This window comes from Furipterus horrens, unplaced genomic scaffold, assembly GCF_987537825.1.
Source record: "Furipterus horrens unplaced genomic scaffold, mFurHor1.1.pri manual_scaffold_6, whole genome shotgun sequence".
In the NCBI taxonomy this organism is placed as follows: domain Eukaryota; kingdom Metazoa; phylum Chordata; class Mammalia; order Chiroptera; family Furipteridae; genus Furipterus; species Furipterus horrens.
This window is the reverse complement of record NW_028327176.1, coordinates 175,066,892-175,080,463: the sequence shown is the minus strand read 5'-3', so window position 1 is coordinate 175,080,463 and position 13,572 is coordinate 175,066,892.

Here is a 13,572-nt window from a genome sequence, read left to right as displayed (position 1 = left end):
CTGTTGTTCTATAATTTTGCACTGAATAATTGTTACTAATATATCTTTAAATTTAATGATTCTTTCTTCTGCCATCTCCAAAATGATGTTTAAGCTATGTAGTAATGTTTTCATTTTAATTATTAGACATTTTGTTCCAGAACACTACTTTATCATTCTTTGTATATTTCTATTAGTGTTAAATATTTTTCTTTTAGTTATTTAAAAATATTTAAAATAGTTGTGTAAAGTATTTATGTTCCCACCTTGAGTCAGAGTCTATTGGCTATTCTGTAGTTACTAATGAATTTGACTTTACAGAGCAAGGAAGCCAGAGACTTGCTATAATTTCTGCCTGACAAAGTAATATCCCTTTCTGAATTAATACTTTTAAATATGATCATTGTGGTTTTTTTTTTTTTAAATTTCAGTGCCCTAAACATTCCTTTTGGACAATTTAGTCCAGTTTTATGTTCGTTTTCTGCAGAGAAGAATGTCTTAACTATCTTTATACCACAATTATAAGAAGTAGCTCCCTAAATAAAGGTTTTAATCAATCCACTAAAAGTATTTTCAAGAGAGTGGCATCATATTTTCACTTATATATCTTCTGGGCAAAAAAAAATGTATGGCACTGGTGGATGCCAAAAAATATCAAGTTAATAAAGCACTAATGATTTCCATGCATTGGTTTTGTGTGTGTATGCACAATCTTGTGCCAACAGATGTTTTCTTGATACCAAAAATAGAATTTCAGTTAATCCTCTAAATAGGATTTCAGAATTGTTTCACTCAGACTATGAAATATTTGCTTTGAAATATGAGGGGAAACCCCCAAAGTGGAATTACCTTATAGAGGACAGACCTCTTGTTTTACAGCATTCCCCCAACTAGGTGAGCATTCTAAGAACCCACCTGCACCAGTGCACCAGCTGGCGTTGTTGTAAGAGGCTGTTTCCTGGCTTCAGTGAATTATTATTTTTTTTGAAGACTTTTTCAAAGTGTCTGCTCATTTCATGATGGGTCATTTATGAGTGCACCTGCCCTCTCCATGCTGAGTGTTCAGTTTTTGACAAAAAACAGAATGACTCCTGTGCCCCACCCTCCCTATTCACCTGATCTTGCTCTGAATGACTTTTTTGTTTGTTTCCCTGGATGAAAAGAGTCCTCAAAGGGAAATGTTTTGCTGACACAGAAGAGGTGAAACAAAAAACAGCACAAGCACTAAAGGGCATCAAAATCAATGAGTTCAAAACTGGAGCAGTAGAAAAAATGTCTCGATAGGTGTCTTGCATCAAATGGAGAATAGTGTCAAGGTGACTGAAATTTAAACATGTAAGAATAAATTCACAGTTTTTTTTTTTTATAAATAAAGTCAGGTTTGTTGGGGGGGTTCCCCCCTTGTATCAAAATATTTGTATTTTTCTCCTTAACCTTGTTTATGTAATATTAAGTTTCAGTATCTTTATATTTTTATAATATTGTACCATAAAAACCCCTTCGTTGTTTTGACAAAGAAAATGTCTTTTAATCTGAAATTTATGTAGAGATTTTTTTGTACTATGGTGCATAGTAGTATACAGAGATAACATTTTTACCCTGTGTTTTTATACCAGGAACATATAAGTGATATGTAAATTGATCTATGTCTTGAACATTCTGAAAAGTTTCCACAATGTTTTTCAATATTTCACTGCTTGGCAATGTCATGGTGTCAGGAAATTTTTCCTTAAAGCCTCAATAAATCTTTCAAATATTATGTTTACATCTTTCTGCATAACATATGTTTAGGTTGCCTCCATCTTTGAATTAGAATCAATTAATTGCTGATTAACTTTGCTTTATTTGACAAGAAATTTCTCTTAAATATAAAAACTTCAAATTGAATGCCTTTCATAGCAGTGCTTTTCTTTCTTTTTTTTATTATGCATTCATGGAGTATTTGAAAGTGTGTCTCAAGAAAGAGGGCACAGTACTAGTATTAAAATTAAAGCTACCCTGATTCTCCCATGAAAGGATCTTTCCAGTGAAGTAATAACTTGTGCATACTGAGCCAATATTGGTCCGTGAGAAATGGTTTCTCAGATGCCACATTTCAGCTATGATTAGTTCACATCCCCAAGGCACTTGACTATATTTTTCTTTCACTAGCATGGAGAGTAGAATAGTTATAATCTCAGTAGAAATCTATGAGACATTAAGAACTTAATCATAAAGAACTAAAAAGCAGTCTGGGATTCCAGGGTTATCTGGAGATACAATCTCAGGGAACGTATTATGCTTTTACTGTTAAAGGGGATAGATGTTCATATAATTTTATATTTTTATATTAACTTTATTTTTAGTTTTACTTAAACAACTTATAATTCATTTTAAGCTTAAAAATTAATTGAAAATGATACCCTTTTTCTTAAAATAGTAGTGATTGATCAATTTTAATCAATGGTACCCACCTCTCAACTGATTTTCAAACCTAAATGTAAATCAGCTAACTAGATATCTTTGTCTCAATACCCTGTAGAAATCTCAAGCTCATTAGATGAAATTCCTCCTTGCTGAATTACTAAAGTAAGCTTGCAAACCAGTGACCCATTCTCAAGTTCACTTCCAATTTATTTTCCACATTTACTTTAGAATAATCCATCTAAAGACCAAATCTGTGTAGTCCTCATGACATCAAGCTTGTCACAATTTCTGAGATATTGTGTGGTCTTTTGTGCCCCCATTCTTTCATGTCATTTCTATCTCTCCATCCTTATCTGCTCCTTGTGTACCAGAAAACATTACCTGTTATTCAAAACCCAGTTCAAATGTCACTTCATCGGATATACTGTATTATTCATGTTACTGTCAACAATATTAGTTTATGGTAAGCTTACATGGAGGATTCAGGGCCATTATTTATTTATTTGTAAGGTTACCCTATTTCTTACTGCTTCTGCATAGAGGGTGTATGGTTACTGAATGAAATTTTTAGCTTTTTTATAATCATAAAACATTTTGATATATTTTCTTATGTATCACTTTTTATAGATAATTTAAATGACCAAATATAATTAGAGAGTAGTATTTCATTCTTAAGTGATATATAGTTCAAGATACACTAGGGATGGAATTTCTACCCTATTAATTCTTCCACTCATTTATATTCTCTTTCAGTAAATATTTCTTGAGTTTCTGCTTAATTATGAAAAAAAAAAGTTGGGGAGGGAAACATGGAAAATTTCAGGTGCAAACACTATCAAAACACAATAACTGAACCCTGCAATTATGTAGAATAGGTGTTCTAAAACCTGATTTAACTGGTTTGACTGATGTATGGGTTAAGGTGTGACCAGAAAAATATACTAGTATGAGTAATATAAAATATGGGAATTCACTATAGGGACAGAGTTGCATAATTGTGGAAGCTGTTGAGCAGTTCTGGGGAAAATTTATACCACTGTGTCTGCCAATGACCCTAAAGTTACTGTAGGTCTAAACATCTGACAGGTAGGAGAGAGCTTGACCTGCAGATGGAGAAAAGCAATATCAAATTGGAAACTAGGGAGTAAAATGAAGCCCATGTGAATCATTGAGAGCCTCTAACCTCAAAAATGCTAGTTTCTTACAGAAGTTGCAGACACTCCTGACCATTGGATGTACATATGTCTGACCCATAACTTGGAGAGTCCGAAATAAGAGAGTTGTTGAGATCCAGGTAGCTTCAGACCCCATAGCGTGAGTCAATGTACTGGCAACTTGATAGATCTAGCAGAGCACAGAGCATCATACGGACCTTCAGAATGAAGTGGTTCATGATTCTTTGGCATCTTTAAACTTGCAAAAATTTCTGTTGTTCCCAAACCCTAACCAAGAATCACAGAGGGAGGGAAATTCTGGGAAAGAGTAGTTTGGGGATGGATGAATTGTCAGCTTAAATTCACCTCAACTGAAGTCCTCTCTCGAGAATATAATAAAAACATAATCAGTTTATTATACATGGCATTTCATATAGCTTGTTTGAATTGTTCAACCAATACTTCAAAACTAATAGAACTATGACAAAATAATGCATTAAAAAGATACTTATTATCTTTGAGCTATGATTCATCTGCTAATCATCTTATATCGGCAAGCTAAAAAATACTTTTTTCATAGCAGGATTTCATTGTTTTTCTTATATATCAATTTCTCTGCCTATGAGGAGCCTTATGCAATCTAGATGTACTGAGCAGCTTAACTTTATAAAATTAAGTATCTGTTCAAAATTACATTGATGGGTTCAAATATACCCAGAGTTTAATCAATGTTTAGTGACATTTTAAAAGTGGCATTAAATTCCATACTTATGTTTTTTTAAGACCAAGCAAGCAAAATCAACATTTATATGTATGTGGCAAAATCAGAAGAATTACCTGTGTTTATAATAATAATAATATATTATTTAATAATAGAATGAACTGAGTTTAATCTGATAATGACTTTCTTCTATAAGTTGCTGATAGAAAATGTAATTTTGTGTGAAAAAATCCAGCTGTTCAATCTTCTGTCCCTTTCTGGAACCCTTTATTTTCTGTTATCACTTCAAGTGAATTACTAAGCTTAACTGTTTAATACTGACTTTGTTTTTTAAATTGCCATGAAATGAACTTAAATGTCTCTCACTATTATACAATTTACTAACAACCTTGAATAATCAGAAAGATGAGTTAATTATCAAATTTATTTCCACTTCAATATAATAATTAAGGTGAGTTTATTTAAGGCATCTATAATAAGACTATGGTGCATCTAAGGGCAGGTCATCAAAGGCAATATGGCTTCCGTTTGATTATCTTGGCACTATTGCTTTCATAGCGCTGAGCAGCCCTGCAGTATGTGTTGTGAAGAAGTCACGGCCACTTAGAGTCTGTGTACAGGTGTCCTGGCCAACAACTGCAGGAGAGGCCTTCACCTTTTTGAGTCATTACATTTAATTGATTTATATTTTTAATAATAATTACTATGTTAAGATTTATGTCAAGCTTTATAGCCAGTGAACTTATTTTTTCTTACATTAAGAAGAGAGAAAATTGTCTTCCACCGATCTGAAGATACAACATATATTTTTAGGTCTGGGGGTTATCTGTAAGTTATAAAAACTTTACTTATGTTTGGGTTCCTCTGTCATATTTCAGCCATAAATTTCTAGATCTTTCTCTTGAACTAGACTAACATTATTTTAAGATCCTCTTAACTCTGCTAACATCACCATCTCACAATCTCAATATCCTCTGTGGTTTTACTCTACAATGATATGGATATAATATCCATTTTTTTTGTATTTTTATTCTTGTTTTAGATGACAACCTTTATTAAATTGTTTACTTGCCCTTATTTTACATATTTGACTTAAAATTTCCTTGATTCATTTATATCCACTAAATACAGTTTTTAAATAAATATTTTTATTTGATAAGATTCCTGAATTATCTCTGATTACATTATTTTAAACCTCAGTTTTCCATAAAAATAATAGTATTATACAGTTTTTTATGTTTTACACTTTGAAAATATTACCTAATTATCATTTTGTCCTTAGTATTGTTTATAATTCTAATATTAACTTGATTATATTTTTCCACATTAATGTGTCTGATTGTGGTTCTTAAAATTTTTTTTGTATTTATTTTATGAGTCCTTTTAATATGAGATTTTTTATCTCCCTCTAATATTTGTATTTGTTCAGTCTTAACACTTTCACATATTTTCTCTGCTCTGTATACATTTTAACTCATTCTAGGGCTTGTATTTTAGGGAGTTGCATGTCCATTTCTATCTCATAAATACCTACTTCAAGTTCTTATCTTTTCCATATTATTGATTCCTTTCTGATGATTTCTTGGGGGGGGGTTCTTAAACTTAATGTTCCAGTTCTATATGATGCCACTTTGGGTATATTATTATGTTATAAAATTCTTTTACTGCATTTTTATTTCCAATACAAGTATTATACTTCATGAAAACTGTGTCCCTTTGGTTCTTCATTATAATTTTCTCATCTTACTTCATGTTACCAATAATTTTTATTTTAGTTTTGCTTTTCTTTTTCAAACGTTTGGTTTCAGTATACGTCATATCCTAGGAGATTAGCAACAACTAGGGCATAAAGTAGAACACAGATTTCAGGGCTGAAGGCCCAAACTTTTTCTTGTCTTTGTGAATTTAATAGCTGAGTTAAAAAGAGTCAAGAACAGACAAGCAGTTGCACTGAGATTTTCTACCTACTGATTTTCTATCACCCCCCCCAAAATGTGACCTGCTTCTCAAGGATGTTCTATCAACCTACTTTCATGAAGTGAATGTCTCTCTTGTTTGTTTTCCCTCTAGCTCCTCAGAAATGGATGAAAGAAGACAACATAGCCAAGGTATCAGGAAGCCTCTTTTGATTTTATTTTATGCTCCCCTCCTTAGTCATGCTCAGGCAGCATCCTGGTGTTTCTCTATATTAGGATCATTTATACTAAACAATACTAAGCACCAGTGAAATATGTTCTCTATTCACCTCACCCAGGTCGTTATTTAAGTAGAAAGTTGTATATTTTAAAATAATATATTTCAGCAGTTACCTTTATACTCTTGGCTGGGTTACTTTTCTCTTTAAATTTAAAGAATAATATGCAGAAAAGGAAAATGAAGAGAAAACTAAGTGCTGGTACCTTATGTTTGTTTAATTGTGTTTCCCTGTGGACTTACTCATTCTTTAAGGATCACAAAAAATCATTGTTCTTTTAATTTTAATATATTTGTATGGATTTTTAATTGTCCAAAATTAAGTGATACTCTTACTTTTTAGAGGTAGAGGTTAGTTCTGAACCCTTTCGTATGGGCTGGACTTAAGGACTTGCTTCTGCAAATGGAATTAATTGGAAGCAACATTGTATGTCTTTAGGGATTAGAGCAGAAAAGGACATGCAGCTTTCTCCTTGCTCTCTCTTTTGGATTGCTCACCGAGAAGATAAGTTGCCAGGCTGAAGATACTCAAGCATGCTGGGAAGAGATCCACATTGTGAAGAATGGAGACATTTTTTCATTTTATTTAATTTTATTGTCGTTCAATTGCAGTTGTTACACACTGCTGGGATTATACCCTAAAAATCCTGAAACAGCAATTCAAAAGAACCTATGCACCCCCATGTTCATAGCAGCACTATTTTCAATAACCAAGTGCTGGAAACAGCCTAAGTGCCCATCAGTAGATTGGATCAAAAACTCTGGTACATTTACACAATGGAATACTATGCAGCAGAAAGAAAGAAAGAAGTGAGACTTTACCAGCCAGTGCCAAACTGAGAACTTTTGCTAATGGCTATATGGGTACATTGTTTTAGAAAGAAATCTTGTAACTGTAGCTTAAGAGGACCCTTCAGAGGACTGAAGCCAGGGCTGCAGACTCTGGAGAGATCCTGAGCCAAAACCGCATGGAAGTTGTGCCTGAATCCTGACCAAAAGAAACTCTGGAACAGTTAATGTTTTCTGTTTTAAGCCACTGAATATTGGAGTAATTTGTTAGGCAGTAATAGACAACTAATAACAGCACCTTGAAACTAATCCAACCGGGTTTTTATTCCTCTGTTTATAGAATATTATTTCTCATTATTTTACAAATTAAAAATGCTGACAGTAGTATAGTTTTGTTAAGAAACCACTAAACTCTCTTAAACAGTGGCTATACCATTTTTCATTTCCACCAGCAATAAATAAGAGCTCCTGTTACTCCATATTCTTGCCCACATTTGGTGTCATCAGTGCTTTGGATTTTGTCTATTTCTAATATGTGTGTAGTAGCATCTTATTGTTGTTTTAGTTGGTATTTTTAATGATCTAAGATGTTGAACATTTTATCATGCACTCATTTGTCATCTGTATATATTCTCTGATGAGTGCTTAACAACTATCTGTTAAGATCTTTTGCCCATTTATTCATTTTGCTATTGTTGAGCTTTTAAGCATTCTTTGTAAATTTTCTGTACCGACGCTTCATCAGTTGAATGTTTGCAAATATTTTCTTTCAGCCTTTAGCTTTTCATTCTCTTAGCAATGTCTTTCACAGATAAGAAGTTTATAATTTTAATGCAGTCCAGCTTATCATTTATTTTTTATGGATCATGCCTTTTTTGATATCATTGCCATTTCCAAGGTTCTCTGTATTTTTTCCTGTTACCTAATAAGAGTTTGATAGTTTTGCATTTTACATCTAGGTATATCCCTTTTCAGTTTTTTTCAGATGAAAAGTAGAATGCCCGTATCTAGATTTATTGTTTTGCATTTGGATGACCAGTTACTCTAGTGCCGTTTGTTGAAAAGCCCATCTTTCTCCTTTCATTGCTTTTGTGTTGTGTGAATGGAAATGGCCAGGGTAGAGCCATTTACTTCCAGGGAACTAAAATGGAGCTGGGAGGACATGAAAAAGTTTGCCTTATCCTAGTTCCACTCGCAAATTTTGAACCTTTAAGCCAACTATGTAACCACATATAGAGTTTTACTTCCTCCTTACCTTGGCAACCAGACCATCTATATTCTTGGCTTTGAAAGGGAGTGATCTGTTTCACCAGCCAGCATCTTTCAGTGGCATATTGGACCTAACCAATCGCTGTTAACTTAGCCAGCATCCTTCATTAGTATAGAGGATCTAAGTGTTTTTGCCTTCATAAACCCTGCCTTGCTTTGTCCTCTTGGGATCACTCTTAGGTTGCTATCGGAATCTGTGCCTCTCAGGTTGCGATCTGTTTTGCACAAATAAATGCTTTTTAGTCTTTACTATAGCCTAAACCTAAACCATTTTAGGAATTTAATAGTAGCATACATTTAAAAATAACTTCTTAAAGATATAATGTACATATGAAGAATTTTATCAGTTTTAAGTATGCAATGTAAGATTAAATGAACTTTGATGAATGTGCAGTCATAGAACAGAAAGTCATTATCTAAAACAGTTCTCTGGATTCTCTTTGTAGTTAATTTTATCCTCCCAGTTCTAATCTGTGGCAAACAGTGATCCTATTTCTATTACTATAGATTTGTCTTTCTGTAACTTTCATATAAAAGGAATTATGCATTGCATTATCTTTTGTGTATGAATTTTCACTTAGGATAAGTGTTTTGAATGGAATGAATTTATTATACTTTGGGGTTTTTCTGTATGTATCTGCTATAAACATTTGAGGACAGATCTTTTTGTGAACATACACTCATTTCTTCAATGTACATCTACGGTGTAATTCTGAGTCACATGCTATGTAAATTATGAGACATCATGAAAGAACTTGCTCACATTACCTTTCTGCATATTCATCAATAGTGTATTCTTGCCCACCCTTGTTATCTTTAAACTATTTAGTTATTATTATTTAGGAGTTATCTGTATATTATTAATAGAAATCACTTATTGGATATATGATTTGCCTGAATAAATTTTGCATTTTCTTAAAAGTATGTTTTGAAGAGCAGAAGTTTAATTGTGATGAAGTCAACAATTGTATTTTATATAAAGAATTTTTAAATATTCTATCTAAAAGCATAAACCAAGGATGCAAATTTTTTCTTCTATAAATTTTATAGATTGACTTCTTACATGCATTTTTATGGTCCATTTTGAGTTTTTGGTTTTTCTTTTTCTTTTGTGTGTGTGTGTGTGCATGCGTGTGCGTATAGTGTAAGTTTTGGAATGAAGTCCATTCTAATGGATACAGATTTCAAATGTTTTTAGAACTATATATTTTAAGACTCTCCTTTTCTCATTTTCTTGGCACTTCTGTTGAAAATTAATTTGTCATATATGTCTTATTTGAACTCTGTAATTTATTCCTGTTCATCCATATGATTATCTTATATCAATACTACATCATGGATTACATAAACAATATGAATTAATTATTAACCATTATTATTAAGGCAAGAATCAATAAGCTTTGATTGTAAAGCAAATTATAGCAATTTAAAAAGACTAAACTAGAACATGGAAGAAAGATCTGTAATGTTTAGAATAACTTTGGGGACTTTCTTCTTACTAAATAGAAAAGGGAATAAATAATGTTTAGCAGATTTTAATAACTGAGAATATAATTATATGGGAAAAAATGTTTTACTCCTTTGTATTTTTATCAATGAAGGTACAAAATATAAAAATCTAAATATCATGACTTTAGTGGTTCACTGTGAATTATTTTTATTAAATATAAATATAATTTTTGACCATATAAGTTCTTAAAAATAGTCATACTTCTCAGAAATAACCTTTCATAAAAGTCATTAAAATATATGATAGTTACGTATTTTTTTATACCAAGAGAATAAAATGGTATAGAATGACTAATATTGAATATAAGGGCTCTGTCAGCTCCCCCGCTAAAATTCTACATATTCCTTAAAAGATACATCTACATGTTATATAAGTACAAAATTAAATGCTTGCCTCAGTGATTTCCACATTTACCTTACAAAACCACATTTGTAACAGAAAGGGTAAAAAAAAAAAAATGAGATACAATCTTGATTGATATGAATTGTATTAGATTGACATTTAGAATTCTTAGATTCTGGCCTTGGTTTCCCATTAGTTAAATTTTTGTATATAAACTCTAGAATCTAAATTTTCTCATTGCTAAATGATACAGTTGGACCCAATATAATCTCATAGAAAATTTCAGTTTTAAAGAACAATCATGGTTCCAGGTTCAGCTTACTTATAGAGAGATGAAAAGAAGGTGACTCCCACACTTGTAACAATAAAGTGGAAAGACCATTTGCAAATGAATTACTTTTCTTGAAACTAGGAGACTGGGATCACAGGATAAACAACTAACCTAAAAGATAGATACAGAGAGCTAAAGAGGTGTTTGTATATTTGGCACAGACACTACCTCATACCATCTCATCTAAGCCAGTGGGAGGATCCAGCTAGACATTTTTAATACACTGGTAAAGACCCACTGTGTACCACAGGCATAAGGCAATATTCACCTAATTGCGAAGTTATCCTCCAGGAATACCACAAGAAGATCAAGGGACTATTTGGTAAAATCATGAGAAATGTTCCCTCATGATAGTAGCAGGGGAATGAGGCTATTAGCCACTGTCAAACCTGGTTGGGAACACATTGCTCCATTTTTTCTATGGAACAAAATATTTAATCTTCATGGTGAAAGACAACTGTAGGGCACTAGTGGGAGCCACTGTAGCCTTGGATTGGGGAACAGGATAAAAAACAAACCTTTAACATTGGGGAGAGAACGGCATACCTACTAATGGCAACATATATCTAGAGAAGAAGTAGGAACATTTTAGAATGCCATATCTGTGAGTCTCGTTTTCAGAGCACTGGGGAACTCTAATATTCTCTCAAACTCCCTTGTAACGGAACAACCAACACAAGTGCTTTGTACACATTATATTGGAATACTGCTTTGATAGAGGTAAGAAAGTCTCCCGAGGAGCAGCACAAAGAGAAACCCGAAGTCGAGAAAGAATGTTCAAAACCCAGAAAATGTCAAGCCAGGACTAACTCCTATGTGAAAGCACACTCCCACGAGAAAAGCCTGAAAGCCTGAAAGGCTTGCAACCTATTTACTTCAGTATTGACTGACCTATTCTACACAAAATTTTCAGCTGTCAGCATTGAAAAGACTGTAAAATTCACAATCTACGGAGACAAAACCATTATTAGAACCATATTTAAATATGATACAGATTTTTGAATAGTCAGAAAGGCATTTTAAATTAATATACAGAGAGATACTAATTCACAGCAACAAACTAGCAAGAAATTTTAACATTTTCACGAAAGCAAATGTTGGTAAATAGGTCAACTTGTTGGAAATCTTTCTATTTCTTGAAAAATTGTCTTCGAGCAGCACCAATATGAGGAGTAACTTGACGATATCTGGTGACACTGAAGATACAGCCATAAGACAGTTCAGTGGAAGCATTCCTTCATATGGACCCTAGGAAACACCTGTTATACTAAAGAATTTAGTAGATGCCTGGCTCATGTTCCTTTGACCTACTTGAGTTCACCTACTTCTGTAAACAGCTACTGACCTACTGCCAGATTCTCATGTGCTTGGGTTCCCCTTCTCTTACTGAGTTCTTTCTCTGGAAACTAATGGTACATAGTGGTGAATGCAGGAGCAATCAGGACGGGTCTATGTTAACACGACTGAAAGAAATTCTCAATATAAGGGATGGGGAAGCTGTAGGTATATGTTCCAATCTTCTTGTATTTTGGTAGAATAACTTAAGCATGTTTTATACAATCTCCAGTAGGATCACATTCCAGATGCCCACTGTGGTATTTAACTTGTTAAGACCTACTGTATTGCCAATACATAGTGTCACCATGAGATGTAAGTATAGAGTACACATTCAAACAACTACCAAGTAATGGGATTAAATGCATAGTTGGAAGTACATACAGATATCAATTTATGAGTGAGTGACCATGTTAATGTCCATTCCCAGAAAACTCCAACAAACCAAGAAAAAAGGAAATACTATATTTGACCTAGTGGATCCATAATTCAATTTTTTGTATTTATCAATACATCTAAAGTTCTTATCATAATAATAGTAGTTACTATTTTATACTATCATATTTTTTATCTATATATTTTTTCAATTGACGTTTATCACCCCTATACCCTATTAGTTCACTCAGAGTGCCATAGCAAAATAACATAGACTTGGTGGCTTAAAGAAGCCAAATTTACTTTTTCATAGTTCTGGAGACTGTAAGTCCAAGATTTAGGTGCCAGCAAGGTTGGCATCTGGTGAGAACTCTCCCCTTGAGTTGTAGACAGCATCTTTACGCTTGCCGCTTACAGACTTTCCTCTTTGTGCTTGCTGGGGGGCAGTGTAGAAAAAGAGAGAAATAAAGAAAGGGGAAGAGAGGGGAAAATAACTCTTTGATATCTGTTCCTATAAGCACACTAATTCTGTGGCACAGGACTCCACCCTTATGACCTTAGTTAACATTAATTTCTTCCTAGTGGCCCTCTCTCCAAATACAGTCACACTTGGTATTTATGAGGGCACAAACATTTAGTCATAACATAATTCTATTTTCAAAGTTTCTTATTAGAATAAGTTACAAGAAACCCATCATTAATTGAATACTAAAAGGCTTTTACATTTATGTACAAATAAATTATATTAAATCTTAGAAGCCATCATTGCTTTATTAAAAACTTAATTTATTAAAACTATATGTATTAAAACTTACATTTGAAATATAAGATTTGGAGGAAAGCTTTAAGATCACCCACTAAATAACCAAGGAATTATTATCGCTCTGTGTTCTTGGCAAGGTGGCAAAATCATCTCTATTGCTGGGCATGTAAAGCAATGACTTATATTTACTTGAATTTTTAGGTCTTTCTAATACTGACCCATAATATGTGTTCTTATAATATCCACATATTAGACCTAGGTCAGACATATGGAAAATGCTCAACATACATTTGTTTTTTTTTGCCTCCTCATATCATGTAATTCATCATTATGGTAACCTAGCACAAAAACAACTCAAGTGCCCCTAGTAAAGACTGTCATATTGATAATGCCTGTTAATTAATA